Below are 11807 nucleotides of genomic sequence, written 5' to 3'. Positions count from 1 at the left end.
CCAAGTCCAACCGCTAACCTAGCACTGCCAAGTCTACCACTAAGCCATGTCCCTAAGCACCACCTCCATGCATCTTTTAAATACCTCCATGGATGGTAATACAGAACATGCCTAAATACTTTCCTGGGCTGGAATCTTCTCAGGGTAAAGCATCTGTCCTTAATAACCAAATTGAAAGGGGAGCAAAAAAGGAAATGCATGCAATAAGAAGTTATACAAATCCCTAGTTGGTTGGGGTTCTAAGAAGATGGCTGAAGGCCTTTTGTGATTCTTTCTCTAAATGTAGAGAGAGTTTTCTTCAGGTGGTTTGGGTTTTTCTGTTTCGTTTTCTTCACAGGCACCTGTTGCTCCTAAATTTCAGAACCATTGATGCTGTGCAGAGAGCAAGTGCAACGGTCATAATGTGCCATTGCCTTCCTGTCACTTCTTAGGGTTCCCAACATGCTTTTAGTTTAGTGGGTTGTACACCTAGTCCTTCAAAAATGAATCTAAGCACCTGCTCGTGTCTAATGATGTCTTTGGTCTATCCAGCATCCACACCAAAGTTGTTGCTGCTTCGATAGCTGGCTCCCAAGCCTTCCATCCTGTTTGCTGGCTGGTCTGGCTTGGTCCCGCACTGCCATACAAACCCACACGACTCGCGCACGCTCAGGTCTCTCCAGCCACGGCCACCCAAGACACGCAGTGCCCCTGTGACCTGTGTGGTCCCTTCTCCGGGGGCTGGCACTTCCAGCTCCACACATGCAGCACAGAGCCCCCCTCATCCAGGAGAACGGTTCAATGACAAGATGGCACAGACCGAAGCGATGAGCTGCAGGGCACGGCCAGGCGAGTGCACTGACTGGCACCCCGTTCACAGTTGACTGGCTGCTTTTATCTTATTATCCCTCTTTTGCCCCTTCTTAGTCGTTGTAGTTTAACCTGGCGGGGTTAACCTTGATCCCCCTCTTTCCCTGCCTTTGTCTTTCTCCTACAACTCCCATAGTAAGTTGTCCATGATCTCAAAACACGTTTCCCGTACATCCCATAAGGAGTCCCGTACCCCTGCAGGCAGCTGCTCCCCTGTAAGCTCTGGAGAACCTCTCCCATCGCTCGCGGTGATGGGACTCACACAGCCCATGGGCTGTGGTGGGACAGCCCTGGAGGGGTCATGTCTCCAGGTACCACACTGGGGTTCCCCCACCCAGACGTTTGCCAACGCTGGGGGCAGGACGTGTTTGTGGCACGACGTTTCACCAAGTAGTACATCATTAAGATTTGTGCTGCTCACATAGCAAATTGCAAGGAACAAAGTAGATCCCTTTCAAACAAATCCGAGAGGTAAGGCTGCCAAGATGCAAGTTTTTTTATATCCTCATGCTTAACTATTTTTATTTCTTATTGCAAAGGCCTTAAAACAGTGTACCTCCATAACTCTCAAGGGAGTTGGACAGGCACCCTCTTTGAGGGTTCTGAGTGAGCATTTTTCATCACCCCCCTTCCCCACTGAAACCAAGTCGTGGTGCAGTCAGGACTGGGAGAAACGGAGGCCTGTGGGGAGCACGGGCCCTTCTTTCAAGTTCTGCCAGTTTTTCTTCACCTTTGAAGGAACGGGTGTTTTGTGACGATACCAAGTTCAGCTTTCAATTCAATTATGTGGTTAGTCAAGGAAGGAAGATTGATGGTTTCTGCACTAAAATGAGTGTGCTTGCTTTGGCATTTGGTCATGAAATAGAATTGATTTCTGGAAGTTATCTGGTACTTTCCACTGTGTGCAAAGCTCTTTTAGTTGTGTAAGCAAAAAAGACTTCACAGCGCTTTATTTCCTGTGGAGTTCATCCATGGTACCAGCAGATCCGACCGCACAGACCAAGTGCCAGTGAACCACTGAACATGCTTTAACTATTACGCTGATCGTATTTGGCAGGAGCCATCTTGTTCAAAGGAGCATTTTTTTTCTAACTAACTTTGGACAAACTTAGAACCTCAGATATTAAAATGGCTTCTGAGGGACTACTTTAGACTGACGATCAGAAGAAGTCATTATCTTTCACTAATAAACAGACAACCTCAACCACCGAGCTGGCTTTCTTGAAGAGGTATTGTAACTGAGAGAAAATGGCAGGGAATTACTTATTTACACAGCTGTGCTTTTTTTCTCCCCTTTTTTTCTGACAAAAATTATTATTTCATTACACGTAAGAGGCTCAGGTGCAGCAGCAAGACAAATTTCAAAGCAGAGAGCTTGCCATCTTTACTTGACTTTGTCCTTAAAACACTACGAGTTTAGGAGGAGTAAATGCAGGGTGTGTAGGGTAAGAATGTGCCTCCGTCTGTGTAAGCCTGTGTAAGCAGGCTTCAGACCACATTGAGTTTTGTAAAGTCAGAAGTCAGCCAAATGTATTTCGCATGGCAGGAAATTGGTATTCTAAGCTCTGCTCACAATCTCTTGTTTGTCTTCATCAAAAAATGGGAGAGGACTCATTCCGTGTTCATTAGCTGATGGGCCCATTGTGTGTGAACTTGTGTTGGCAACAGCCGCTGATAATGCTTATTCTTCAGAGCTGAGAGCCTCTGGCGACCGTCACTGCAAGTGGAGATCCTCACAGGCAATCATCTCAAATGACTTCGGATGTTACCGAAGTAACCTCCCTCTCCCTTCTGCTGCCAGAAGTAACACAGCCTTTGCCCGACAGAAATCCCCCAAAACGTTAGCTGCGATGTTAAGTTAAATAAACCAGAAAGTATTTGCTGTTAAACTGCTTCTTCGGGAAGGGAGGAGGTAAATTGCAAGTTGCACGGTTATGTAATATGTTGCGGAGACAATATCTCTGTGCTCCAACACTAATCGGAGTGTTTACAACCCTCCCCTTTGTATTTCCTACTGAATAGCACAAATTCCTGTGGGGGACCTTTTACATTACCACAGAAGGTTGCACAAAGAGCCCATTTGACAGGGACTAAGAAGCATTGAATCTCAAGTGAATAAATGAAGCAGGTGGCACGCTGCCACTGTATTAATGTGTCCAACAGCCCGGGGATTACGGCTGAGGCTGTGGGAATGAACCGGACGGCTTCTTGCTGAGACAAATTCCCTTGTTGGTTAGGAATCCTGAAAAGGATTCAAGATCCGCAGGTGCTTAACATAACAGAAACTCCTATTAGGAGACAAGGAGTATAAAGTTCCTTTGAGCGTCCCTGCAAACAGGACGCGCGTTGAGCTGGAGATGGTTCTCGGCACTGATCGCCTCAAGCTCCGTGCAGAGCGCCTCTCCGTTTCCTCGGGCCCTGCCGAATGGCAGAGACAGGCTGGTAACGGCTCAAGTTACTGTGTTATGAACTATGTTGTACGAGATGACGCCCAGGTAGGCGGCTGCTCCCCTCCGAGCTGTGGCTGTGGCACTGCCACGCAGAAGGAGGACAGGGCGGGAGCGCCCCCGGTGCTGCGTTGGGTTGTGTTCGGCGTGCTTGGTGCTTGTGCCGTTACAGACGTTAAGGGCTTTAAATCACACAGGGCTCGGTCGCGTGCCGCTGTAACCGTTACCAACGGACACATTTATTTGTAAAACTGCTCGAAAGAGCCGTGGGGCGGCCGCCGTTGCCAGCGGCTTAGAGCAAACCCTACGAATCCCCCTAGCCGCCACCAAAGACCCCCGGGCTCCTCACGCCCAGCGCGGCGGCGTTGGGCATGAGGGGACACGAAGCCATTTGGGAGTTGTAGTCCGGCAGCGGTAAGCCGCTCCACCACCCCTCCCGGCATGCCTCCAGCTACAACTACAACACCCACCATGCACCGCGCGCGGGACCCACCACCCCTCATCCCCCTATCCGGCGCGTGCGCAGCTCCCTCCCTCCCCCCTCCCTCCCCCCTCCCTTCTCCACTCCTCGCACCCCCTCCCGGAATGGGGGGGGGCTCCCCGCGCATGCGCGCGGCGGCGGGAGCCGCTGCCCCGAGCGGCGGCGGCGGCGCGAGGGCGGCGGCGCGTGCGCGGTGGGCGAGCTCGCGCCGCTCCTCAGCCGTCCTTGCGGGCCGGGGCCGGGGCCGGGGCAGGGCCGGGCCGGGATGGGCGCCGCGGGCGGAGCCGCTGCGCCGGCGAGCGGGACCCCGACGGTCAGTGCCCGCGGGGGGAGCCCCGCTAACGCCGGTAACCCCGCCGAGGAAGCCGCTTCCGGGGCTGTGGTGGGGGGGGTAACGGGCGGTGCGAGCCCCCCCCGGCCGTTAACGGCTGCTGCGGGGAGGGGGGGGCAGCGCCCCCACACGCACCTCATGAGGGGTCCCCGGGAAGGGGGGGGTCGGCCTCGGGCCCCGGGGGGCTGTGGGGGCTGCTCGGCTGCCTTCGCATGGGGTCGGGGATGCGGGGGGGGTGCCCGCGGTGCTGCTCTGTGCCCGGGTGGGGTGAGGGTGCCCTGAGGGGGGTCGTGGGAGCCTGACAGGGCAGCTCCCGAAGTGCTTGCGTGTGGTGAAACCAGCCTGGCCACGCTGGGTATTTGTAGGGTATCTATCCGTGAAAATGTTGTGTATGTGTGTCCCCCCTTGTTGTCCTTGGGTTGGTGGTCATCTTAATGAGGAGTAATAATAAGCCGAGGCTTTTCTGGAAGTCGCATAAAAGAGGTGGATTTGTGTAAATCTTTTCGTTCCAGCACAGCAAGCCAGCCGTATTGGCACCCTTATACCTGTTTCTCACCTGGGAAGCGAGGTTGGACCAGCTGGTCGTTAAGTGCCCTTCCAACCCAAGCCTTTCTGTGACCAGCTCACCGTGACTCTCCGCCTGTCGTGCACCCTTCTAAGGGTGATAGTAAGGCCCTGGGGGGTATGATCCAGGATTGTTGTGATTCACATTCATGAGAGAGCTTAAAAAAAATTGGGGAGAGGTTCCCTTTGAATAATTTTTTTATGTTGTTACACACAGTTGCTGATGAAACATGGCGTACGCTTCCTTCAGATCATTTTGGCATAGTCTTGTACAGTCAGTGCAACACGTGCTCTGGAGGGGCTCTCTTCTACAGAGAAGTGAAATGGGAAAAAAAAAGCTTGCAAACTGTCATGGGGTTTGAGTGTTTACTACTTTGAGGTGATTGAAGTTTAGCAAAAAGCCCTGCTGCAGTGTTCAGGTAGCTAGGTTGGAAAGAGGCTATCTATTAAGGAGAAGCAGGGAGCGTGGAGTTGTCTGTGCTAGGGAAAATCAGCTGTGTTCTTTAATCTTGTCATATATGAAACAGAAGGTGGGAATGGCTGCCTTGAAGTTCTAATACAATGTCATTCTGGCGTTATTCCACCATGAGTGAAGGTGCTTTGGGGGGATAGAGGAGATGCTATTTTTCTCGAAAAGTAACAATTTCATTGTAAAAGCCCTTACGTGATTATGGCTGTACGGGGGAAAGGTTTCTTCTACAGGGTGCCTTGTTTCCATTTCTGTTTGTGAGGGCCCATGCTGGAATGCGTTGTCCTGGCGTTGCAGTGACTGCCTGCTCGCTTCAGGGCTGCATGGCTTAGCTGCGTAGGGGTAGGTGAAGCTAGACTGGTGCACGTATGCACCTAGCACTTCGGGGTTCTGATCTCCCGTTTAGGCACTTCCCTAAAACGTTTCGGCTGTGTTTTCTTACAGCAAGGCTCTGAATGTTTTTTTCAGCACATGCTGCTATTCCTGACAAGCTCTTTCAGAGAAAAAAGGGAAGATGCTGTTGTTTAGCAATAAATACCAACAAATGCAAATTTAGGTTCTTTCTGTAAAGCTTAGTGTCATGTAGCTGGCCTCAAAATGTCAAAATAAAGTATAGTATGACATTTATCTCCATTTAATTGTATGTTTGGTATAATCTGCTAAGCTTTTCTCTGAACTAGCGCATCTGATTATTTTGAATCAGTGAATGACTCACAACCCTTAAAAATAGTCATGGTTTGCCATATGTCAGCTTCAGATTTTCACCTAAAGAATTCGTCAGCTTTCTTCAACTCACCAGTGTCTTGCGGACCATAATTTGCAAATTGTTGCTTCAAAAAACCAAACCAACAGGAACAAAATCAACTGAGCTTGTCGTTGGGCTGGGAATAGCCTGCGGGAGCTTAGGCTGGATCGCCAGGCGTGTGGTGGCGAGAGGTGAGCGGTGCTCAGGCAGCAATTGTCTCCTGCCTGCCGTGGCAGAAGCCAGCAGGGTAAGGATGCAGGTGGACTTGTAGCAGAAGGAAGGGGGTTTTCCTGCCCACCCCTGGCTCATCCCTCACTTTTTGCTCTCAACCTCAGTGAATACAAATGGGTAAAGCCGTGTGGTACGGTGCAGTGACAGAGACATTGATGGTGGTGGTGGTGGGAGGAAGCGAGTCGCCTCTGAGGCTGAGTGACAGCAGGGATCCCGTGCAAATTCCTCCAGGTTTCTCTTCAGGCTGCGAAACAAAAGGGGTGGCTGCTTTCCTGGGGCAGTGCCCCGGGGAGGGATGTACAACTGCCTCGGGACCGGTGGGGAGCCAGTGCAGAGCGCTCAGCTGGAACGGATCCAGAGAAATGAGAGATTGCTCGCTTTTGTTACGCGGAGATAGCGTACCAGGAAGCTGGTTTAGGTTGTACAAATAAAGTATCGTGACAGTTTTGAACTAGCATGGAAGAATTTGTGAAAGAGATGAAGTAGAGTGGCTTCAGAGGGCAGTGTAATTTATTAGGGAGATAAAAAACAAAGTTAACAGCTAAACAAAACATGTCTTACAAAAAGCTTTTGGGAGATGTAATAGGAGTTCTAGGTGTCGTTTATTATTCCTTGTGAATTGAAAAAGCAGCAGCTTTGTTTTTTCTTATCTATGAATTCCAAGTATGTGTGCAAGACTGAGATCTACCAATTCAAAGACACGAGATCACAATGTTCAGGAGCGATCAGCTCACAGCCAGTAGTGTTTCCTTTGGTACGTAAGAAAGATGTATTTAAATAGAGAACGTGGTTGGTTTTTTTTCTCGCATAGCTTCGGTAATACCAAGCAAAGAAAAATGCAAATAATAAACAGTTATGTTCTTGAGCAAGTGTTTCTTCCAGAAGCAGCTTGACATAAGATCCTGAATAAAAAATGGCAACTAATTGCTTAATGGGTACAGAATTTTAAAATAATAAAGAAATAAATAATGAATAAACAAACCGGTTCTCACCAGTTGTTCAAACAATAATAATATCAGTCTGAATAATTAGAATAGTTTAGACGATCGTGGTATGTAACCTAGTTAGCATTAGCGTTGGTAGAGAAAATGTTTAGTTTTAAATAATCAAGCGACGTAGTCTTCTATGTACAGAATTAATTGTGTCATTGCTGCGTTGTTATTATAATAATTGAAGGAAGTGATTGAAGTCATTTCATCCTCGTTGGTGCACCCTTAATAGTTTGTCATCTGTCCGCTTCCTTCAAGTGCTAGCAAAATATGTAGACCTTAAGCGATCGATTCAGCTCTGAAATTTCTTAAAAAAAAGGATTATAGTTCTTGGTATGACCTCATGGGCAGTCCCTAGCTCGCTTCCATCCAGACTGCTGTCTTTCCTGGCGGGAACGAGGAATGGCTGAATGATTTCTGCCAGCTATATACCAGCACCAGGAACAGAGCTGGGGAAGCCCTTGCCTCAGTGTGTAGAGACGCACAGTTTTAGCTTCTGGGGGAAAGGTGTTCTTGTACAACTATCTGCTGCCCTCTACTTCAGTGCAACGGAAGGGGTGGCTTTGGAAGTAGTAGCAGCAGTTTTCTCGTTTCCACATTGCCTTTATTCACCTTGCTCACAAGGAGCTGAGCTTTTTCAGGCTGGCTGGTTTGGTCCCTGGAGGCGTACAGGGGAAGAAAGGGATGAGCGCTGGCTGCTTGCGTGAGGAGGGACGGGGCCAGGGGGCTGCTGCAGAGGAAGAGTGCAGGGTGGGTGCAACTTTGGACCGAACTGGAAATGATTTTAAGCCAAGTAAATCTGGTCTCATGTTGCTGTTTTGTACATTTGATAGTTAGTAAAACACTACTTGCTTAATTCATGCAGCTGTGAAACAAAAATGCATTTTATCTGTATATTTTTGTCCTCCATAGTCTGAAAAATTTCACGTTTCTGTGTATATGATCTAGATTAAGTCAGTAACAAAATTCAGTTCCTGTTTTACAGCTTTGGTGGCATCCCTGGGCTTTTATATTAAGAATAACTGAGCTTCATGCTAGGAAAAAGACATCTGGCAGGAAGGAGCTCTTGGGACTGAACTTCAAGCTGTGGTGCAACCATAGCTTGAGCTGGAAAAAGGGTTTTTAAAACCACCATATACGATAGCGGTACTGTTAACTTGACACCTCTGGAAAAAGAGCTGTCACACTGACAGAAATTGCAGCTTGCCTTTTTCACAAAAAAAAAGTAAGATTTTTGCAAGAACATCTCTTCCCTTTAAAACCATACCTAACTTTTAAAAATAGGAGTTGCACCTCAGATTAGAAGCTGCAATTTTAATGCAATTTTTGTTTTTTTTTCTGTAATAACTTGTGAAATTTAATATTTAACTTACCCTGGTAATTATGCTTATTGCTCTCCTCACATTTCTAGCCTGTCCAGGTGTGTTTTAAACATAAATTCACATCACCAGTCACAGAGCAACATTTTTTTGGATGTTGCAATGAAAACAAATTTTCACTGGTTTTTATTAGCAAGAAGTACATCGAATGCAAAATGCAAATTCCGCAGGTAAACATGCCAGCAATGAAACTCTCTTACTCCGTGGTATTAGTAGTGTTTTTCTACCCTGTTAATATGGAATTGCATGATTATTTTTTTCCTCTATTCAGTAATGTTGCCTGATAGAACATAGTAAATTTGCAGATATTTTACTATATTTGTGGCTTTAATATTGAGAACAAATTGTTATATAAAAGCATAATACCAGTCTGTATAAAGCCTAAGATATCTTTTCTTTTAATTGAATGTGAAAAAAAGTATTTTCTGACACCCTCCTCTTTTAATTTTCACTTGAGACTTCTTCAGAAATGATGCTGTTTTTTTTCAGACAGTATAAAGAGCTTTTCATATTTGATGGGATATTTTGATTGATTGAATGGGCTAGAAATATAAGACAGCTAATCTTAAATGAAAAGATTTTTCACAGGTCATGCTTCTGAAGTTTTAATCCAGAAATTTGGGTTTGCAGTTCTCCAAAACGTATTGAACTCATGTGATCAAGTGGTTTTTTTTATGTCTTGTTCTGAAAATGATTTTAAAAGAACCGAAACTCAACTTTCCAGGTGAAGGAGGAAGTGATGAATATATTCAGTCCTGATTTTGTTGTCTAGATGGCTCAGTGCATTAATGTATATTAATGTCACATGTAGGCGTAGATTGAAATCGAGTTCTACAACAAAGATAATTAAAAAGAACTAATTTTTTGGCAACGACTATTGCAAACTTACCTTTGAATGTGCCAAAATCCTCTACCAAAAAAAAAAAAAAAGAGAAGTTGCATCTGTTGTTCCCTTCAGTAGTCCTTTTGTGTGCTGACAATTTCACAGTGACCTGGCTTACCTTTCTCTGTCATGGTTCAGCTTTGTTTTGGTTACTAGTTCTTTCTAAGTTCTTCTTTCACAAGTAAGTTTTTAATACGCTATTCCAGCCAGACTTTGAAAGCCTCTAACACATACACAACTGTACGTCACACAGAAGCTTGTAGTTACTGTGTGTCATTAAGGCAGTCAGTTACAGATCTGTATTTTTCACAGGTAATTCATGTTAGGTGATTTTTAGCCCTAAACAGCAAGGATTTTACCACTCTTAAAAATGCCTTATACCAGCTGAGGCAGTTTTATTTTCTTTTTGAGGTGGGGGGAGGATGACACTATTTCGGCCTGTGTATAGCAGGGCTTCCGTTAAAGTACCTACACTAATTTTATTTAAAGTAACGTGACTTGTTGTGTAGGCAGGGCTACGCAGCAGGTGCGGGAAGGGCACTCAGACCTTGTTTTGTCCTGTGCGATAATGAACTTCTTGGCCAGAGGTGGGACATGCCCTGTTTTAGCGTCTACTTGTGTAGTTACTCCATTCATTTTTATTATATTTAGTAATCAAGTTGAAAACAGCAATTGTTGTGCATTTGGTGGGGTAATGTGGGGGTTTTTTAATGATACCCTGAAGCTGGTTTTAGTTGAAGCTTGTTTTATCATACTCTGGAGCTGGTTTTAGCAAATGCATGTGAATTTAATCTGAAATTTTAAAGATACCTGTATGTTTTTGTAGAAAGCTGATGTTTCGCATGCCTTTTCTTGTAAGGCTGCCTGGCTACGAAGACTTGTGAGTATTGCAGGGTACGGCTGCTGCTGGAGCAGTGGGAAGCGGGCTCAAGGCACCTTCCCAATTCCCCTCCGTGGAGCTTGGTCCCTGCTGCGGGCTGTTGGCTGCGCACAGGTAGTACAGAGCCCAGCTGCCGCCCCACACGGCGCGTGCCCCACCTTGCCCCATACCTGCTGGGGAGCGCTGGCAGTGCTCGGGGCACTTTGCAACATCTCCGCCCTGGGGGTGGTGATGTTAATCAGAAGTAACAATCTGCTGAGCTTATACATATTGAAATCGACTTTCCTCTTGGGTGGTGGGCGAAACTGGGGCAGAGGTGCAAAACAGAAGTCGTCAGTTCCAACTCTAGGTAGGATACTGAACAAAATAGCAAAATTTGTAAGTTTACATAAAGGCTAAATGCTTCACGTGGTCTTGATGAAGAGTTGGCGTTGGCATTAATGGGAATATGCCTGAAAAGAGGAGATCGTGTGGTCCTGTTCTTTGTGGAGAAACTCCTAAACCAAATTAATTAAAAAAGATCATTTTCTTTTACAGATAGGATCTGTACGATAGGCATTGGCCTCTATTTCAGCAGCTTGCGCTCCTGTAGGTGTAACACGGGTTGATGAAGCAATTGCTTTGTTGGCATGACTCAATGCAGATCTCCAAATGAAATGAGCTATATCAGAAAAAAAATTGTTTTGGTGGATAAAACTGCTTGAGAAGTAAGGTTTTGCTAAAACTGCTGTGCTGGGAGCGCAGAAGAATCCCACTGTATCCATTACAGTTAGGTTGGGAAAACATTTGAGTGCAGCCCAGTCTGTAGTGGGTATGGGGGTACTGCAATGCCTGGTGAAGGCAGGATGGGCGGTTTTTCATTCACTTTGGTGTCAGGGTCAGTAGCCACTGATGTTACCTTGCTACTACACAGGACTCTTTATCTGCAACATCTTTGGTTTTGGCTGAGACACAAAATTAGTAAATAGTTTAAAAAAAAAATGGTCAGAGAAGCTGTTATACAACCAGTTTCTCTGCATCAGAATCTATCTTTGCTTTTCCTTTCTGCTGCTACAGAACGAGCAACCACCACAGTTCTTTTTTCATATTCACCAAAAGTTGGATGTGATTCGCTTGAATTATATTGGATCATGCAGGGTTTTAAGGGTGAAAAAAATCATCCATAGAAACTGATCATCTGTGTCATGTGTCACATTTCGAAGGCATCCAAGTAAAGCTGTTTTTAGTTTCTAGTTAGGTTATGGAGTTGTCAGTTCAAGTGACAGCTTGTAATTTATAGAACTCTTCTTGTGTTCAATACATGCTGGCAAGAATTGAATGTAAAGCTCAAGAAACTTCTCACGGTTTTAACACTAAAGGTTTTTATGGCATTATTTTTACTTTTAGGAAATGCTTATTTCTGGGAATGATAGGCCTCAGAACTGGATATTCGTTCATCGGTAAGACAAACATTAACGCTGAGCTGCCAGTTAAAGGATTATTATTTAACGTCTTTGTCGGTGGCAGGGGACAGTGGGAGCGAGTGCACCCTCAGCAAGTTTGCTGATGACACCAAGCTG

At 46.1% G+C, this 11807-nt stretch overlaps 1 protein-coding gene across 2 annotated transcripts in view; it reads left to right on the top strand.

Moving 5' to 3' along the window:
* Positions 1-3933: 3933 nt before the first annotated feature.
* Positions 3934-11807, top strand: part of RALBP1 (ralA binding protein 1) — a 34551-nt gene continuing 26677 nt past the window's right edge. Inside the window, exon 1 of one of the 2 annotated variants that reach the window (XM_048077074.2) lies at positions 3934-4090. The gene's annotated coding sequence lies outside the window, so the exon portion shown is untranslated. Of the gene's footprint in view, positions 4125-11807 lie in introns of both variants that reach the window. The other variant, XM_048077075.2, reaches the window with a different exon arrangement.

This window comes from Anser cygnoides, chromosome 2, assembly GCF_040182565.1.
Source record: "Anser cygnoides isolate HZ-2024a breed goose chromosome 2, Taihu_goose_T2T_genome, whole genome shotgun sequence".
Lineage (NCBI taxonomy): Eukaryota > Metazoa > Chordata > Aves > Anseriformes > Anatidae > Anser > Anser cygnoides.
The sequence above is the reverse complement of the archived record's forward strand: the minus strand, read 5'-3'. Positions and strand labels throughout refer to the sequence as shown.